Source organism: Leptinotarsa decemlineata, unplaced genomic scaffold (genome assembly GCF_025532065.1).
Source record: "Leptinotarsa decemlineata unplaced genomic scaffold, Ldec_3_MD MMD2_tig00000505_RagTag_RagTag, whole genome shotgun sequence".
Taxonomy (NCBI): Eukaryota; Metazoa; Arthropoda; class Insecta; order Coleoptera; family Chrysomelidae; genus Leptinotarsa; species Leptinotarsa decemlineata.
Genome location: NW_027412549.1, coordinates 7104358 through 7116092, shown reverse-complemented (window position 1 = coordinate 7116092; position 11735 = coordinate 7104358). Strand labels below are relative to the sequence as shown.

At 34.8% G+C, this 11735-nt stretch overlaps 1 long non-coding RNA gene across 1 annotated transcript; it reads right to left on the bottom strand.

The window, feature by feature from the left end:
* Window positions 1–235: 235 nt before the first annotated feature.
* Window positions 236–1410, bottom strand: LOC141481748 (uncharacterized). The gene is made up of 3 exons (XR_012465145.1): window positions 796–1410; window positions 515–736; window positions 236–457 (listed from the first exon to the last, which is right to left on the bottom strand). It is a non-coding gene; the product is annotated as an uncharacterized lncRNA (long non-coding RNA).
* Between the last annotated feature and the right edge of the window lie 10325 nt (window positions 1411–11735).

The following is an 11735-nucleotide window of genomic DNA, read 5'->3' as shown; positions in this document are numbered from 1 at the left end:
TAACCTCAGGCAATTGCTGTCCCTCGGGCCAGAGGCCCTCGGGACGCAAACTTTGCCATCGGTAATTAAGGCCCTCCTAATTCCCCTGATACATAAATAACTATTTATTTCTGACCGGGATATTATAAGCTTATATCGTCATAGTTACGCTATCAATAAAGAGGGTCATAACTCCCTTGGGACATTATAGATTTTATAATTCCCTCTACCTTTCACAAGTAAAAATAAATAGAAATGAAAACTGAACCATATTTTATTTATTCACGTCATTACAAATAATAAATGTACAAGCGGAGAACTCTTTTTCATCCACAACTGTAAATTTCTTCGATACACCAGTTTTACTTTCCGGTACGTTCACTACCATAACGGAATCCCGGTCCTCTATATCCGATATCTTCATATTCAAAAGTTCCTGACTTCTGCATCCTCCAAAATAACCCATAATCAAAACAACCTATGACAAAAAAAAGGAAATAAATACACACAAAAAGGAAAATAAGAAAAAAATTACCTTATGCAATAAATTAATATCATTAGGAGCGTCCTTTAGAAATCTGATACCATCTTTAGGAGATAAAACAGCAGACTTTTTCGGCTTATAACTCTTACTCTTCCGTTTCAAAAAAGCCTGTAGTTCATTGAACTTGGTGATATCTCGTTTCTAATGTATAGTCACCATCGATTTTAGCATTGACCATTTAGTTTATAAAGAATTCGGACTATACGTTTCTGACTGAAACGAATAAACTCAATTACTACCAAATCTACCGAAAAACATAGAAAATTCCTTACCAGTTCTTGAAAATATGCCAGAAATACAGTTTCAGTGACATCTTTTGGCATAACATTTTTCCGTGTCAGCCAGTCCAGATATATCTTGTATTCTTTTTGGTATACGGCTTCACTTTTCGATGGAATTAATGATTCTCTTGCTTGTTCAGCTTTTTTCAAAATATCCTCCATTATATTTGGGGTAGAAAACACGTTTTCACCGCAAACACAGCTTGATAACAAAGTTCTGTTTATAAACAAGTAACATAGCAACAACCTAGCAACAAGAAAACTACTATAATCAACGGTACCTGATTCAAATATACCGGGAAGGTAATGAATTGGTACATTTTTCCGTTTCAAAAATGAACAAAATTTTATTGAAATCGGTCAGAAATAAAATTATCTATGTACCACGGGAATTAATGAGCCTTAATAACCTCAGGCAATTGCTGTCCCTCGGGCCAGAGGCCCTCGGGACGCAAACTTTGCCATCGGTAATTAAGGCCCTCCTAATTCCCTTGATACATAAATAACTATAAGATGATTATTTCCTAATTTGAAGAACTAGCGACATGATCCAGTTTCGCAGGTAGTAATTTTTTCTGTCATTGTGTCACGTGGGTGTTCGGTTCGGGCAACGTACCGCGCGCTTCGCCCATTTTACGGTCGCCATAATCGTCCTACCGAGAGGACTATTCACAAGGTCATGGATATATTTGAGCCCACTAGTTCAGTAACTGACAACACTCGAATATCCACGAAATGGAAGATCTGCTGAAAACATCACCGCTGTCTGTAAGAGTGTGCAGGAGAAATCGAGGCAGTCAATTTCGCGTTGCTCACAAGAAATCGACCTGTCGCAGACCATAACTTGGCGAATTTTTTGTTGTGCCTTAGTTCTGCACCTCAAAATTCAACTGATCTAGGAACTGAATATGAACGATCACAGACCAAGACGTGTGTTTCCTAAATGGCCTCTGGAGCAGTTGGCAATTGCCCCTAATTTCCATCGAAACATCCTCTTCAGCGATGAGGCCCATTTCTGGATGAATAGGTACGTGAACAAACAAAATTATCGAATTTGGGACGATACCAATCCACATAAGGTCCAAGAGCGTCCAATGTATCCCGAAAAAGTCATCAAAGTCATGTATCATCAAAAAGTCTTTGAGGAAGATCTTGGCTAGGCCATCATTGTCAACGGCGAGCACTATAGGTCGATGAATATCAACTTGTTCTGGCCTGAATTGGATAAACTGTATAACAACGACATGTGATTTCAATAAGACGTGCCACACAGCTCATGCTACATTGGATATTCTGCTCGAGTGATTTGAGGGCATGTTCATCTGAATGTGGGGGTGATGTCAACTAGACCCCGGTTGACTTTTTCATGTGGAATTTTCTTGAGTTGCAGGAGAATGAACCATAAACCACAGTGGTTCTGAAAGCCGACATAACCATGCCATAACCAGCCTGATTTGTACGCACGAGTCACAGATAATTTGATGTGTCGGATGTGCTCAACCCAAAGAAGCCGTGGCGGACATTTGAACGATGTTATATTCCACACATATATAATGGCATCAATAGGTCTTTCAAACGATGAGGAGGGCTTAATGAAAGACCCTATATATCAATTTTGATTTCGAAATGAGTAAGTACCTATCTACCTAGATATAAGACAAAAATTGATTGATACAGGCCGATATCTGATAAAAATCCTTTGTAACCCTAACTGATACAACTTACTGAATAAAATATTTTCACTATAAGGGTTTTATAAAAACCACGACACGTGTTTCGCTTTATAATAGCTTCTTCAACTAAAAATGAGAGGAAATTATTGGAAAGAGAAATTCCTGTCGCGGTTTTTGTAAAATCAAATAGAGTAATCTTAATCTTAATCATCAGAGTAATCGCAGTTTCTTTGCGAACACGATGGTATAGTGTTACCTGCGGAAAATTTGACTTGGATGACGGTTGGTGAGCTGTGAAGAGTCAAATTTTCATATGAGTAAAGATGTGCGACAAAGAAGTCCAAGCGAAGTATTCTGTACGATGGAAGAAGACGCAGCAACTAAGCTACGCGGATGAAAGAGAGAAGGATATCAATGGAATGGTTAAGTATTATTTGGAGTAGCTGGTAGTCACCTTGAGAATGGGCATAGTGCCCATGGATTATAGTAATCCAGACATTTTGGTCCTTCATCATCGGCAGAAGTATTGACGTGAACCTAGACGTAGGAAAGAATTTTTGTTATAAAATGAAAATTTCATGAATAATCAGGACACCACTATTATAATCTTCATGCAGTCATTGTTCACTGTAGTTCTGGAGTTGAATCTGGTCATTATTACGCATTTGTGAGAGACAAAACGGGCTGGTTTAAGTTTGACAATAGTCATGTTGCTAAGTATCCTGAAGATGTTTTGAATTTATTGGAGCCTACATTTTGATTAATGAAAGAGAGGACATTGGCATATCAAGATCTTCAGATGATGTGGTCCTGCAGGTTTTTTCGGGTTTTCCTGTCGCCCCGGAGCGCCAATCGATATATGTTGTTGATCCATAATTTCATGATATGTATTACTTCTAATTGAAACTTGTGAATGTAACAGAAAAATAATCGCATTTAAATTTTTTTTCAAATAATTTAGATGATGTTGAAATGTCATGTTTTGGAGCCTCATTCTTTCATTGAAAATAAAATATTGAAGTCTTGATTGATTTGACCGATACCTGATGGATATCCATAATCACTAGGAATTGAATGAAAAAAACTTGTTTTTTGAATATCGACAATACATTACTTTTTGAAGTATGTGACGCGTTACGCTATTCCTATAGCATTCTCAAACAAAAATGGTATTCAGTAAATGTACAGACATATTTATAGTAGTTTGAAATTAGATAAATAGAAGGAGGTGTTAATGATAAATGGGTAACCTAATAAAAAATGAATTGATGGATGTAGCCGTTACTATGTGGTAGAAGATCATGATGAAAAGAGAAATGAAAATTTATATGTTTTTTATCACTTCTATTTGTAACTAACGTTACGTTATTGTTTAAGTTTGAAAATGTCCATATAGGACGAAATAAATAAAATAAAAGTGGTAAAAAACATAGAAATTTTCATTTCTCTTTTCATAATAAAAAATAGGTACGGCAGGCGCCAAACGTAATGGCGAGCCTGACCTCATGCACACAAACTCATTTTCAATATAACTCCCACTACAGCTCTTGCCAGACATACAAATGCTCTATAGAGAGGGGTATCATTACTTGTCTTCCAATGCTATTGGTGTTTGGCATTGTCTGAATAATTTGTGTTGTTTCTGAAAAAATGTCATCGCCAAACAAAAAACCAGTCATCAAGATTCAGCCACGTGGAATAATTTTTAAAGTGTTCGTGTGTTAAAGTGTTAAATGTGAGTCGGATACGTTATTAAATGTAGAAAATGAAATATCCTCTCGCTAAATGAATTTGAAAAATAACTATTTCAACACAAATCGTCATTTTGTATTGGGTACTTCAAAAAGAACCGTTGAAAGAGTGGTTAAAGAAGGGGAGCAATGAATTTCTGCAAATGACGGAGGAATACAATTTTCCACCCCAAGAAAGAAGCGGCCTAGAAGAGTACCGGTAACTGATATTCCCGAATATGAGTAGGTATTACAATATTAGACGGATTATTTACGACTTCTATTAGACGGGAGGGTGTTGTGTAACGGTAAAAAAATTCCAATAGAAAATAATTGACGTTTTGGGAATTGTGGCTGTCGAAACATCTCTTCGTAGAATTTTCAAGAAAATAGGCTTCAAATGGAGAAAGACTGAAAATAATAGAAACATTTCAATACAGAAAGTTGACATTAGAGCATTGATGATCAAGTATTTACAAAAAATCAATTATTATCGTAGTCAACGGCGACCAATTGTGTTTCTTGAAGAAACATACCTTCTTAGTGAACATACATCTTCCAAAAACTGGACGGATCAATCAACCAAAGGGTTAATGATAATATTGCTAAGGGACCAAGACTCATTATTGTCCATGCATGAGCCTTATACCTAATTTTCGATTTATATTTAATGCAGACACAACTTATTGAGATTATCATTTCGAAATGAATTCTGAAAATTATGGTTAATGGGTTACAAGAAAAGTTAATTCCTGAGAATTTGGTGGTCGTGACCGATAATGCTCCATAACATAATATTCTATTTAATCCAGCCCCCAACACAAATTCTAGGAAGACTGACATGGTGAAGTGACTGCACGAAAAAGGCATTTTGTTCACCCCTAATATGCTCAAACCCAGTTGATCAAGGTAAATAAAAAGCATCATATTAGATACGAATTTGATGAGGTTCTGCTTCAACACGAACAGTGTTTTGCGACTTCCATCCTACATCCGGATTTGAATCCCATTGAACTCATTTGGGCTACTGTTAAAAATAATGCATTCCAAAAAATGTAAATTTCGAATTGGAAGATGTGAGGAAACTGGCAGAGTACGAGTTTGATCAAATCACTTCCGAGGAATGCAAAAGCGTTGTCGACATGTAGTAGATATAGAGCGGAAATATTGGAAAAATGAAACATTCACAGATGTTCAAACAGAGGTAAATCCAGTGTTTATACATTTAAATGAAGCTAGCAGCACAAGCACAAGTAGTAGTGAAGATGAAGAAATGTTGTATTCAGATAGTGACTGATCCAAGTTATTTTTTTAGTAAGGATATCATTATGTGAAATTTCAATGAACTGTACTACTACCTATAATATCAAATAAAATAAGAAAAGAAATTTCAAAGAAGTCATGTTCTATTTGCTACCCTAATTAAAACTAATTATATTTCAAACATTCGTTATGTTTGGAATACAAAAATACAAGAATACAAAAAGTAGAAGATAGTCTGGAGTCTGTCTGGAGTTATTTATGCTCCATGTGGGTTCGTTATTTCGGTTGAATATCCCTCAATTCGTAAAAGTACTTTCATCTGTCCAAATTACATTTCCAGGAAAACAGGAAAATCAGGTCTGTTAGCAAATTATAAAATTCTAATCGCCTTTTGGAATCACCTGGATGCAATTTTCGAGATATGTGTGTATTCTGTAACACTGTGAAACCGTGTTTTTTTGAGATGTCTCCAAACACTTGTATGACAAATATTCATTTTGGAGAAAATTCAACGTGTAGATATCCCTGGGTTCATGTTTTTCTGAAAATTATTAATTTTTATTGAGAAGGACACAATGTCTAACTTACCTCACACATACCTCATTTATCAAATTTTGTTTCCTGGTCCATTCTGTCTCCATATTTTTTCCACGGCTTTTCAAATGAACCAAACTTGTTGAGATTTTGATCCAATAACTCGAATATAATTCGATATGGTTGTCGTCTTTCGGGATACAAGTTTGAATACATTCCCGATGTCGTAACACTGTTTCTATCGTATTTGTAATGCATTTGTATCATATCTCTTTTTTCTTGTGTCTTCTTGTGAGTGTAGCAAATTGAAAATCAAATTTAGAAACATCAAAGTCAAAGCCGATTATAATAAAAATTTTTTTTTTCAATATCTCCAATTTTTCGAAAACAAATGATAACTTATGATACATCATTGAAAAGGTACAATCTGGTTCTATTCAAAACAGAAAGAATTCAATGTAGCGCCCATAAGAAAAAATAAAGTTAATGATGGTGGCCGGAAGATGAAACGTCGGATAGCAAATCCGAAAACAACATTATGTAGCAGGGAAAAAGTGACAACGTGAAAGAGCAAATTATTTTCGAATCCTTCGAAAAATGAAGCCAGAAAAAAATTAAAACCATTATCCGAAATTTCTGTTTTTTTCGAATATCTCAGGATATACTAGGAATTTCAGAACACTCTCAACGGCATATTGTTAGTCAGGTGAATGAGCAAATTTGCTCCAATTCAATCATCTTCGTATCTCTCATAGTTTCCGAGATCCCAATGGTGAGGATCAAATTTGAAACACCCTGTATCGGGTGTGTTAGCCCCCTGGCAACTGTGCTAGCACAGTTGAAATCACTTCACAGTTCAGAGCGAATAGAGGCGATGCCATCTCCTGCCATCATGAAATCGACAGACAATCCAATTTGCGAGTATCAAAAATAAACGAGGTCCCCTAGGCTTCGTGAGGAGAGATGCCGGCTCCTTGCAGCATGGAAACAGAACTGTCTGGTGCTGGATCACGAATCTTTGTCACTGTTATCAGCGAAGTAATGTGATCTATGATTCTCACAAAAAACCACAAATCTCACAAGAAAAAGTTCGTTCAGCAAGCAACAGAACTCAGAGCCACTATTTAAAATACAAACCGGTCGTCACCTCAGTTAAACCCGTTTTCACCTCAGTATCTTGGTAATATATCTCATTCAGAAAACATTAAGTTAACAAACGACCTGATAGACCTTTCTCCACCGAAAAGCAGTTAAGAGCCGTAAAAGCCAGTAAAGTTAAGGCGAAGTTACTGTAATCAGCGAACCGACTGCAAATGTATCTTCTCTTTCGCCGTATCATAACCTACGATATAATCTAACGTGTACACCGTTTCGGTAGAATGCATGCACCGTTGCCAGTTCCTGGCAATTGTTTTTCATATCCAGTTTCATTTTTCAAATCTGTTAACACTCTCAAGCGATTTTTGTTTGAATAAATTAGCTACTCACCAAAATTACTCTTTGTTCAAGTTATAACGGTCAAGAATTTGAAACTAAAGTACAGAACAAGCAGTTCCAATAATCGATTACAATATCAAAAACTAATTAAATAACCATTCTCAATATAATACAATGACTAAAACTATAGTTACTCCAAATCAACTGAATCAAAATCAAATACACATTCGGTTGAAAATGACAAATGGACCTTTTTCATTTGAATTGACTCTCAGTTACAATTAGTAATAATTTCTAAGGATGATATCTCAATTTCAATCTTTTTTTAAAATGTTTTCACATTACGTTTGACGTAATGTGAAAACATTTTAAAAACTATATTCCTCAAACAATTTGCAAGAGAACACATATTGTATAGTGAGGAATTTAAACCTAGATTGGTTCGAGGTTCAGGCAAATATATCTTTCCTTCTATTAGTGAAGTATGTACTGAAGTTCAGATAAATTTTTAACAACAAGTGTGGATTATCTACTTTATTATGCAATAGCTTATAGGAAAATAGTAGAAAAGCAAGTTTTCCTCAGAATTATAAGGTTGTGAATTCAAATTCATTCAAGGAAGTACGATAACTGAGATTGAAAATATATTGTAATGTAGAAATCTTAAGAATTTTTTCTCTACCTTTTCAATTTCATTTTTATGAACTAAATAATAAGGAGACAATTTTATTGCACAATATTCCAGTATACTACGGACAAATACATTATAAAGTGTTAGTAATGTGGATTTTTTTGTGAATTTCAATCCTAATACTGAAATCAAGCATTCTATATGCTCTGTTCATAATGTTGGTCATATGTTGCTCAAAAGTGAGTTTTTTCATCCAGCGTAACTCCCAAATCTCAACATTCTGTCTTCTTGGCTGAATATTCATTGTTTATCTTATACTGAAAATCATTCCGTAGTTTTTTTCTAGTAATTGACATACTAGGGCATTTGTCAACATTAAATGTGAGGCGATTTGACAGGGACCACTCGCAAACTCTATCTACGTCATTTTGTAGCAAAATCACATTTTCTTCACTTTTGATTTCCTTGAATAATTTAAAATCATCCGCTAATAGTGCACATTGTGAGTCCTGAACTACCTCTGGCAGATCACCCATTACTATTAAATAGAAGTGAAAAAATTCTCTGATTCTCATCCCTTATAAACTACATACTGTTTCCTGTCTATAAAATACGAAGCTGAGAGCTTCAAGAGTCGATCTGAAAGCCCAAAAGTGTATAGTTTTTTCAACATAACCTCATGATCAACCTTGTCGAAAGCTTTACTAAAATCTGTGAAAATAATATCTAGTCGACTATTATTTTTGACAACTTGATTCGCCTCTTGCATAAAACATGTTAGGCTAGTTTTCATGGAACCCATAGAACACATGTTGTTTTTCACTTAGACATGGATAAACGTGATTTGAAATTTTTCATGAATAATTAATTTGAAAAGCTTACTGGGGGCATAAATCAGTGCTACTGGCCCATAGTTTTGTATATTCTCCGTAATGCCACTTTTAAATATTGGACAAGCTTTAGAGTGTTTCCATACTGTAGGGTAAGTACTAGTTTACAAGATTGAGTTATATATTATTTTTAGGGGTTTGATCAAGAGTTGTATGCATCCTTCAACTATATAAGAGTGCAACGTTTATTCCTCTCAGTTGGAAATAAAGGTCGAAAGGCATTTGAGTATACATCTGACAAAAAGTACAAAATTATGTAATGGGCGCCACCTGGCTAAATGCAATAGTCAGAGTTCAAAGTTCGCCCTGCCAGGGTGACAAACTACATTATGAATTGAAAAAAATATTCGGAGTCCAATTAATCGACTATAATTGAAGTTCTTGTTTAGGAATACAGATACCAGTAGTATTTTATCCTAAGGGATCAATACCATTTTTTTATTTTTGCACAGATCTTCACATTGCGATCACCCAGTACTGTGTGATAGCTCACAAATCATATAAATTGATAATTTCATGAATTTAAGGTAAATTATAAAATAAAGAAAATTCAATTTATTTTAAAATAATATATCTGGCCTGTTACTCCTGGACAAGCGACTCTGATGAACATAAAATCTGGGTAGGGGGTTTAATTTCCGCCTTCCTTCTGAACAACAACAGCTCAAGGGATCCTCAGCAGGAACAAATTGCAAATGACTGAGTATCAATAGTTCCAATCCACGGAGATCCTGTACTAGTGTGTAACCGTCCCTACAACCTACGGGGAATGATTAATAGGAAAAATAAAATCCTTGCTACTCACCCCACTGGAGGAGGTTCAAAACTTCAAAAAAATTGACGAGAGACTTTTTATTCCTTACAATTCGGAAGTAGAAATTCCACAACTTCAACTTCACTTATGAAATCTTAAAATAAGAGAGAACGGAAATAAGTATTTACAATAGAAAACTGGCAACTGAAATACTTACAAAAAAGGGAGCAGGTAGTACACAAAAAACTACCAAGAGGCGTTTTAATCATCATATATGATTCAACTTCAAGAGGAATATCCTATGGAGGAGTGTTCAAATCGACAAATGGAACTTATCGGTTCAGAACGCCATTTATTGAAGGATCGTGATTTTTCCAAAACACATTCGCATCCACTCTTCATGAACTCGCCTTAAACTCTGATCTAGTGGTCATCTACGTACTATTCGCATTTGTGCATATAGCGGCGGGACGAATATCAGGGTGCCATCTCTGGGAGATAGAGTTGGCATATGGACTTTTGAAATTTGAATATGAAAAGATCTGACTTAAAAAAGAATATGATCAGAGGCGTAATCACCAGCGATGACCAGGATAAGGAAAAGAGGAATTGATATCATCAACACCCTGTGTGTTGAGACTGGCCTGAACGAATTGTTCTTTTAGATGATTTGATTTATAGCCAGTCTTCAAGTATGCTCACTGACTATACGTGAAATATACTGAGGTATTAACAGCTGATTTTGTTTAACTAATTCGATTTCTGTCAATAACTGATTGACACCATTATCGTTGAATTGTTATCATAAATAAAAAACAAAATTCTGACTGTATTTATAACTGGAATATTTTTCGTGAATAAAAATTAAACTAATGATTTTGATTCATTATTTATAAAAGAAAGATTTATTGGAAATCAGGTTAAATAGGCAATCAACATTGCATTTAAAAAGTTTATCGTTACTCTGGACTATGTTTGAACATTTCTGAGCGCTATCCATTCTTGAAAAGTTCATATCTGGGCCACAATATTTTTTTAGTTTGAGTTTTTTGCGGCTCTTAAATATCTTCATCATTTACAGAATCTATATCTGAACAACAGTTCGTTAAAAAAATCCATTTAGATTTCCTGTATTATAATCCGGTTGATCTTTTGAGTATACGCTCAAGAAATCATCTGCGAAATCTCCTATGAGCAATTTTCATTTCCTTTTTGGTTTTTGTTCTCAAATATGATAATCAGGGATATTGTAAAAATTTTTATATTTCCTACGAAATTCATCTTTTCTTTTTAAATCCTTTATCATTTCTCTATGAAACCATGGTGGATAGAAATTTTTAAATTTTCTGACCAAAGGGACGCACTCCTGTAAGACAATACAAAATGTCATACAACTTTTGTACTATATAATTTATATCCATATTATTACTTTCCAATTCATCATCATCATACAGTTTTCTGAAATCAGCTTTTTTAAAATTGAATTTAGGGTTGAAATTCTTATTTGGTTGGTTATTTTCATTTCTAGGGCTCACGTCCAAGGTAAAAAATAATGATGGATGGTGTTCATTCTCCACTACAAGTGGCATATCACATTTTTCTAAACTGATGGAACAATTACTAATTACTAAATTCAGGTATCTATCGAGTCCGTTTGGTACATTATTGTACTACACAGCATTAATTAAATTCAAGCAATTCAGATATTTTAGATATTTGTGTGAAAAAGCAGATATTTAAAACAATAATGATCATAGATTGGAACTTCATGAGGTTTGAAATAGTTATTTATGTATCAAGGGAATTAGGAGGGCCTTAATTACCGATGGCAAAGTTTGCGTCCCGAGGGCCTCTGGCCCGAGGGACAGCAATTGCCTGAGGTTATTAAGGCTCATTAATTCCCGTGGTACATAGATAATTTTATTTCTGACCGATTTCAATAAAATTTTGTTCATTTTTGAAACGGAAAAATGTACCAATTCATTACCTTCCCGGTATATTTGAATCAGGTACCGTAGA